The sequence below is a fragment of the Myodes glareolus genome, chromosome 6 (genome assembly GCF_982192425.1).
Source record: "Myodes glareolus chromosome 6, mMyoGla1.1, whole genome shotgun sequence".
In the NCBI taxonomy this organism is placed as follows: domain Eukaryota; kingdom Metazoa; phylum Chordata; class Mammalia; order Rodentia; family Cricetidae; genus Myodes; species Myodes glareolus.
In genome coordinates this window covers 103,880,756-103,889,355 of record NC_142031.1, presented here as the reverse complement: position 1 = coordinate 103,889,355, position 8,600 = coordinate 103,880,756, and the positions used below count along the sequence as shown (strand labels likewise).

General features: G+C 44.4%; 2 long non-coding RNA genes across 3 annotated transcripts in view; one reads left to right on the top strand and one right to left on the bottom strand.

Moving 5' to 3' along the window:
* Positions 1 to 1,270: 1,270 nt before the first annotated feature.
* Positions 1,271 to 7,813, bottom strand: LOC148121933 (uncharacterized). 2 transcript variants are annotated; one of them, XR_015738177.1, is made up of 3 exons: positions 7,681 to 7,813; positions 3,746 to 3,834; positions 1,271 to 1,712 (listed from the first exon to the last, which is right to left on the bottom strand). It is a non-coding gene; the product is annotated as an uncharacterized LOC148121933 (long non-coding RNA). The 2 variants fall into 2 exon arrangements; XR_015738178.1 differs by lacking the exon at positions 3,746 to 3,834 and having other exon boundaries at positions 7,668 to 7,793.
* A 2-nt stretch (positions 7,814 to 7,815) lies between these two features.
* The window catches only part of LOC125404493 (uncharacterized), a 16,088-nt gene continuing 15,303 nt past the window's right edge, over positions 7,816 to 8,600 (top strand). The window contains exon 1 of the long non-coding RNA XR_007233292.3: positions 7,816 to 8,197. This is a non-coding gene — a long non-coding RNA (uncharacterized LOC125404493). The remainder of the gene's footprint in view (positions 8,198 to 8,600) is intronic.

Below are 8,600 nucleotides of genomic sequence, written 5' to 3'. Positions count from 1 at the left end.
GGTTCTTTATCAAGCTTCCAGGCACACACTGTGTCTAGGGCATGTTTTAGGGTGTTGCCATTTGACCCTGGGCCATAGTGTGGCATCTACCTACTCTGGAGATGTGCTGGATATGGCTCATCACCACCATCTCTAAGCCTCCAGCCACAGGTTACTCCTCCCAAGATGCTGTTTCACCTGCAGGTATGTGGCCCAGAGCTGTGCATTACATAGGGTGCGTGCTGGGCCTAAGAACTGCCAAGGACGTGGCTGCTTCTCTGTAATGCCCAGGGAATGATCACATGACATTTTAGGAACTGAATTTTTACTCCAGGCTTCTTTTAGATAATAAAATGCATGAGAAATCCTCCTTCCTTGGAGACTAAGCCACTCATTGCATACAGGAAGGGACGCTAGACTGATCTGAGTTTTATTGTTGTTGTAGTACGTCAAGGTTTCTGTTTAGAAAACCCACAGTTTACAACATGACCATGCTGGTAACAGCATGCTGCAGCTCTACATTTTCTTGCTGAATTCAGAGGTTGGCAAATACTTTACTAGATCTTACTCTTGCGTTTGGGCATATTGATGTGACAGGGATTGAGCTGCCCATCTGTGTATATGAACAGTCAAGTGAAAACCAGTCTTTGTTGAAGAAAGCTGACCTAGCCAGAGGAACTCTGATCCTACTCTTGACCTCTGGCCAGGCTCCCTGACACAATCTGAAGGAAGAGTTGCACTGTCAGTAAGGGTTTTCCATCCTGGCTAAGGATTTTTTTCCCGTGGTGGTCATGGCTGGATGTAGGCCCATGGGAATATCTGAAGGTGACTCAGAGGTATTTGTCCCATGTGAAGCCAAGTAGGAACCACTTATGGACAGAGTTTTTTCAAGGGAAGTGATCCTCACATCATCCCTACTGGGAACCTTCTGCTCCAGTGGAAGACAGGCTGTGGAGTTCCAGAGTGGATGTAGAAAAGTATGGGAAAGCTGTGTGTGCGTTGGATGCAGGAGAGAGAGTTTAGAAGCAAGGCGGGAGAAGGTTTGAATAAACAAGACTGACAGGGCAGGAGAGATGGTTCAGTGGTTAAGAGCACTGGTTGCTCTTCCACAGGATCTGAGTTCAAACCCCTACACCCACATGGTGGCTCACAGCCATTTGAAGTTCCAGTCCCAGTGGAATTTTCTGAACTCTGAAGACAACATCGATGCACAGAAATACATAGAGGCAAACACCTATGCACATAAAAGCAAAGATTAAAAAATTTAGAAAGAATACCAAAATGGGCACTGTGAGGATGCTATTGAGTTTTGCTTGGGAAACATTCCAAAGTGTGTGTGAACTCCAGGGGTTGTTTCAGATGTCATTCAAAAGAACAAGCCACCAGTTATAGGAACAACAGTTTGGGACAGTTTCTTGCCTGTCTTCATCTGTTGGTGAACAGCAGGTCTTGGTGGCCTGCCAGCCACGGTGGGGGACATCTCTACAGTGCTCAGCTTTGATGGAAGGGGTTGTTTCTGGGATCTGATTACAGCCGGGAGGTGATTGAAGACTGACCTGCAAATTATGGGAACTGGGTTATTTCTCTTAGCAAGGAGCTCTTGTTACAATGGGAACATCAGGACCGTCACCATCAGTAGGATCACAGTCTGAGGCTTCATCTTGCTTGTCGTTCCTCTGCACTTGTACTTTTCTCACCAAGCACTCCGGTACCCAAATAGGGTCCAAATGATCCTGTGAAAAAACACAAACAGAGCCTTGTGCCTATGCCAGCATGGGATCAGGACCATACCAGACCCCTGTCAGAGCGTCCTTCCATTTTATCAATCCTTTTAAAGGACTGGATGGGCAAGAATGCCTGTCTGCTGCAGACTGATTGGTATTATCCAAATTTTAAAAATTAAGTGTAAACAAGGCCAAGGAAAGTCTATTCTTGGGGGTCTGTTGATGACCTATTCCCCCTTTTTGTTTTTGAAGCAATTCCTTTAAGGAGCAATGAGCACATTCTACAATACCTTGGCCTTGTGGATTATAAGGCAGTCCATGTATGAGTTGAACACCCATGTGTTGGCAGAAGGAGGTGAATTTTTGTCCCATATAAGCGGGACCATTATCTGTTTTCAGTTGCTGGGGTTTTCCCCAGGCAGCTCACGCTTCTAGACAATGAGCAATCACTTGGGTTGCCTTTTCACCAGTCATGGGTGTGGCATGGATAATGCCAGAGCACGTATCCACGGAGACATGCACGTATTTTACCTTGCCAAACTCAGAGATATGGGTAACATCCATCTGCCAAAGTTTAAGCGGGGGCAATCCACGCGGACTGACCCCTAAAATTTGAAGGTGATGATATATGACACATTGTAGACAATCCACAACCACCTTGCATGCATCAGCACGGGAAATGGCAAATTTTTGTTGTAGGGTTTTGGCATTTACATGAAACTCTTTATGAAAATCATGAGCCCTCTGCAGGGCAGAGGCAAGAAACATCCATTCTTGTCTGGTACACTGATCAACTTTGTCATTGCCAGCAGTCAGAGGGCCTGGCAAACCTGTATGTGCACGAATGTGCTGTACAAAGAAAGGATTCTTACGCTGCCAGAGTAATAGCTGTAATTGTGTAAATAGCCTATGGACAGGGCTGGAGGATTTAATAGGTCCAGCGCACTCAAGGTATTTTAAGGCGTTAACAACATAACAAGAATCCGAAATCAAATTAAATGTAAATGGACAGGATTTAAACACCTCAACCACGATTGCTAGCTCCATTTGCTGAGGAGCTCCAGGAGAAAACTGATATTTAACAGTTTCTGCAGAATCTACCATGTAAGCACCACAGCCAGTCTTAGAGCCATCTGTAAATATAACACTGGCTCCTGGAATGGGTCATAAGGCAGTGATTTTTGGAAAGACTACTGGATGTTCTTTAAAAAAGGTTAACAGTGGATGCTTAGGAAAATGACAATCGATGTGCCTAGAATAGGAGCACCGCAAAATAGCCCAATCATCAATAGTGGCACATAAAATATTAACTTGATTAGTAACATATGGGGTGACTATTACACATGGTGCAACTCCAAAATGTTGCAGGCAAGCCGGAATGCCTTGCTGAGCAAGCAAAGTGACAGCAATAGAATAATATTTTATGGATTTCGCGGGGGAAATCCTGGGATGAACCCAAAGTAATGGTCCTTCCTGCCACAGAATACCCGTGGGTTGTAGATTAGTGGATAAAATGCATAAAGCAATATCCTTTTCAGCCTGCACCCGTTTTAAAAAGGTTTTAGATAATTTTTCCTCTACGAGAGAGTGCTTGTCGAGCTTCACTGTTAAATGTCTGGGAGAATCTAGAGCTACATCGCCAACTAAAATATCATATAACGGTTTTAACTCATAATTTGTCATGCCCAAACTGCCCCTAATCCAATTTATATCTCCCAATAATTTTTGAAAATCATTTAATGTATGCAAATGATCTTTTATTAATTCTATCTTTTGTGGTATAATTTGATTATATGTTATTTTAGACCCTAAATAATTTACTACCTCGTCTTGTTGAACCTTTTCTGGAGCTATACATAGGCCCTTGGTTTGTAATACCCCCACCAAAACACTGTATGACTCAGTCAAAGCTTGCTCCTTTTTTGCCACCAGGAGAATATCATCCATATAATGGAGACATTTCACAGTTGGAAAATGAGCCCATAAGGGCTCCAAAGCAGCAGCTACAAATAACTGACACATACTAGGACTATTGGCCATACCTTGAGGTAGGATAATCCATTGATATCTTTTATCAGGTTCCTCATGGTTGACTGATGGTAAGGTAAAGGCAAATCTTTCACTGTCTTTGCTATTTAAAGGGATGGAAAAGAAACAATCTTTTATGTCTACTATTATAACGGGCCAACTCTCTGGTAATGCAGATAGCAAGGGGAGGCCATGTTGAACAGGCCCCATAATTTTCATCTGTGCATTTATAGTGCAAAGATCATGTAATAATCTCCATTTTCCAGACTTCTTTTTTATAACAAAAATAGGAGTATTCCAAGGGGAGAGGGAGGGTTCTATATGCCCTTCCTCTAGTTGTTCTTGCATTAACTGACGGACTGCTTGTAGTTTTTCGAAAGATAGTGGCCACTGAGGAACCCACACTGGCTCTTCCGTTTTAAAGGAAATGGGAATTCCTTCCTCATCGGCCCCTAAGAAAAACCCAACCCTTGTCTGGGTTTTCTTGGTTTTGCCTCTATAGGATCCTTCTGTCCCTGCAAGAATTTTCCCAGGCCAAACTCAGGATGGCAGCCCATGCTTTTCATAATAGCTTGAGCCTTATCAGAATATTCATTACTTAACTTAAACCCCATAGATTTCATAATATCTCTTCCCCATAATGATACTGGGAGCTCTAGGACATATGGCTGTATTTGTCTGGAGTGTCCTTCTTCATCTTGCCAAGTTATCAAGCTTGCACTAACATCAGGGGCTTTTGCATACCCCAGTCCTTGTAAGGTATACGTAGAGGCCTGGACAGACCACCCGCGTGGCCAATCCTTGCTAGCTATAATACTTTTGTCCACTCCAGTGTCCAGGAGTGGACACTGTAATCTTGGTGCCATTAATAGTCAATTGTAAGGAGGCCTCTGATCCAAACTCAAAGACAGAAAGGTAAGATCCATTCCTGAGGAGCCAAATCCTTGACTACCTCTCTCTCTGTTCCGTGCTGGAAATCTATCATGCAAGCTGGGCAGGATAACAAGCTGTGCAATTCAATCACCTGGAGATATGGCACTAATACCCTTGGGTAACTCCACCATAATTTTAACAATGCCTGTATAGTCTGGATCAATTATTCCGGGATAAACCCGTAGGCCTCTCAAAGTAGTAGATGACTTGCCTATCAATAACCCTACTGTGCCTGGTTGGAGAGGGCCTTGAAAGTCAGAGTCTATCGTTTGAATTCCCATTCAAGGGGTTAATATAACCTGGTGGTGGCACGGAGGTCCAATACTGCTGAACCCGCAGTGGCTCTCCGCAGTTCTGTGGGTGTCTGAATGTTGGCCATTGCTCCAATTTCCCTTCCTGTACCTGCTCCTCCATTGCCCCATATATTTGAGGGCCCTGAGGCCGACGGCCCCGCTGTCCATTTTTTGACCCAGCATTAGGTTTGAGGGGTCGTCCATTGATATCCTTGACAAATCTGCACTCATTGGCCCAATGCGTTCCTTTCTTGCATTTGGGGCATATCCCTGGATTTGGATTCTGGCTAATTCCTGGTCCCTGGGTATTCCCCTGCCGAGCATTTCCTCCTTGAGGGCAGTTGCACTTAATGTGGCCTGACTTACCACATCGAAAGCAAGTTCCTGCATTGCCCCCATTTTTGTTCAATCTAAGTACTGCAGCTGCCAGTCCGGCATTGGTTAATGGACCTCCTAATTCTCTACATACTCTCATTCAGACTTCTAATCCTCTATTTTTATATGGGGTGATAGCCGCTCTGCACTCCTGGGTACATTGTTCATACACTAGCTGCTTGACAAACAGCATAGCGGTGTCAGGATCACCAAAGATTTTTCCTGCCGCTTCTACCATCCTAGCCACATAATCAGAAAAAGGCTTCATAGGCCCCTGAAGGATCTTAATCAAATTACCAATTACCTCCCCTTTATTAGGTAAGGTCTTCCATGCTCTTGTGGCAATGTTATTAATCTGATCATACACTTGAGGAGGATATCCATTTTGCTGGTTGGCAAACCTGCCTTGTAACATGTCTGCGTCCCAGGCTGCTTGTGCCCCTCCAGCTGCTGGATTTATCGCAGCCTGAGCATTGGCCAATTCAATTAAAAGGGCTTTCCAATCTAGATACTGGCCAGGGGACAAACGTGCTCGTGCTAGGTTCATCCAATCAGTTGGAGTCATGGCATATCTATGTAGAACTTCCACTTGGGCCACCGTAAAGGCGGCTGTAATGACATAAGTCCGGACAGATTCTGCCAATGTCTTAATGACCTTAAAATCCAAAGGCTCATGGAATCAATTGCCTTGCGGATCCTGGAATACCGGAAATGCTGAGGACTTCATCATTTCTGCCCTGACTTCTCTCCATACCTTAGGATCGAAAGAAGTCCCTCCCTCTGCTCCTATAACCTCCGGATACGGGGGCGGAGCTGAAGGGGTTACAGTCCTGCGCATGCCTTTAGATGTCTTATTTTTCCCCCCATTTCCCTTTTTCTTGGAGATTTTCATTCTTTTTAATGTTTTCCTAAGGGTCTCTCTATCTTCTTCATCCGTTTCTGTCTCTATGTCTGGTGTCTCTGGGTCTGGCCCTGTCTCTGAGCTCAAGGAGACAGAAGAGTCTGATTCCTCCAATTCTGACAGGCTAGGATATAATCGACCCTTTTGCTTTTCCTGGGCCCTTTTCTTCTTCCCTCTACCTGAATCTATATCAGATGCCACATCAGACTTTGCCTTTTTAGAGGCTGCCGTTTCTGAAGCTGCCTTCTCTGAACGTTCCTCCTGTAATATCTCTAAGGCTTCTTGGTCATTTTCTACTGCTTCATTGCACTTTCGATCCTCGAGGCAGCTTTTCACTAAGCGTTCTTAGTTCTGCAGCAAAGACCACCAGTCTTAAGCGTTCCCTGTTCTGCAGCAAACTCAAGGTCTCTACCTAGCTTTTTCCATGACGGTGTCGTAAGCTTCCCAGAGACTGCAAACCAAGGTGCAGTGGTATCACATTCCTCCAGGAACCTCCCTAAGGTACTTTTCTTAAGTTTTAGATTTTTTTGAACGAAGTCAGAAAAATTGGGTGAGAAGGAGAATTCCCCATGTCTATTCACTGAGGATCCTCAATACACCCCCTACAGAAATAAGTAAAAATGATGAACCAGAACACTGTATTCAAGAATACCCAAGCTGCTAAAAGCAGGTAGTAATCCATTAACAGTATCCGGCAATTTTACTTTCAGTTCGTTGGGCTAGCGAACCAAATGTGCTCTACAGACTTGGAGCCCGTCTGCTGTAGTAAGCTCTACTTTCACTTTCTTTTCTTTTTTTTTTTTTGGAGACAATGAAACTTTATTTAAAAACAAAACCACTTGGAAAATATATTGCAGGCTTGACAGCAAACTGACAAATATTATCACTGTTTCAAGTAATTAATTGGTATAAATACAACACAGTACTTATCCAAAAGATAAAATGCCATGTTGGGGCAGCAACACTGCACTGCAAAACCCCAGGCAAAAATGGCATTTGGTAAGGTGTGTGCCTGTCTTGCTCTATAGTGGTCCTAGTTTTCCTTGGCCCAGATTGCTTGGTTTTAGGTCTCATTGTTGCTAGAGGATTACCTCCAAAAGGCTCTGTGAATTCAGGGAGCAGAGGGAGTAATACTGGATTTGGACTTTCACCTTGTAAAATTTAGGCTTCCCCAAACCTAGTACATCTCAACAGTTCCCATTTGACTCTTTACTCTCAGCTAATGGTATGTGAGTGACAATCAAATCCCTTTGTTCTTCATGGGAATGTGTCATTTTGCACAGAAGTCAGAGAAGGACCGATCTGTCTGCTCTAGTTGCAGCTCTACTTTCACTTTCCATTTGTCCACTCTAGTCGTAGCTCTACTTTCCCTCTCTCCCTTTGTTTACAGGCGAGAGCAAATAACCCGCTTTGGTCGCGGATCCCCAATCTTACCTTGAGGACTTACCGGTGCACCCCCTGACTGCTACAAGTTCTGGGCTCCAGGGAGAGGAGATGAGAATCTCCATACGGGCCACCACTTGTGCGACCGCCTCGACCAACAAGGAAGATGCAACACCGGAGCTCTTCTTGCAAGCAGTTTACTCAGGACCTTGTTACAATAGCTTCTCTCCCTGGACAAACCACTCCCAGCCCTTAAATAGCCCTGAGCAGCTAATCCTGGATCGCCACATGGGCACTGTCCATAGGTCCACTTACATCGTGTGATCCTGGCCTTAGCCAAATAAGGTGTTGTTTACCACTGAGAGCGCTCACTTTCGGATCGTGGAAGGCGGAAGCCGGCGCCATCTTTTAGGTGCAGCTCCACGAAGCTCTCTACACATAGCCGTTAATTACGGTTATAAAGGATCTTAAATGTCTTCCAATTATTCCCATTTCATCAGCTTTTGGAACATTCCTCTTCAGGTTTAAAGAACTAACTCACAGCTATCGAGACAAACACTGATTTTTCTTTTATTTAGGAGGTGAGTAAGTCATTCATAGTAGGATGTCTTATGAATTGTCTCTTTTTGCCTTATGACTTTGTCAGCCATCCATGTTGTGATTTTACCTACCTCCTCTATTACATTTATCTCCCTCCACCTTACCTAAGAACTCCCATTAAATTTCCCTATCAGCTCAATTTTATTCTGCTACTCCCCTATTTCTTCCTCCCACCTTCTGCTATATTTCTTCTGTTCTCCCCCTGCCTAAAGATCTTTTCTTATCCATTTCCCTTCTGAGATCACTTGTACCCTGCTGTGCTCCTCTCTAATGGTCTGCGCACCACCCCAGTCCTGGCCATGGTCCTGGTTTGCTCTGGTCTCTGAAGTTACTACAGGCTACACACTCACATCTGCACATGTGGAACTAGGAGCCTCCAACAAG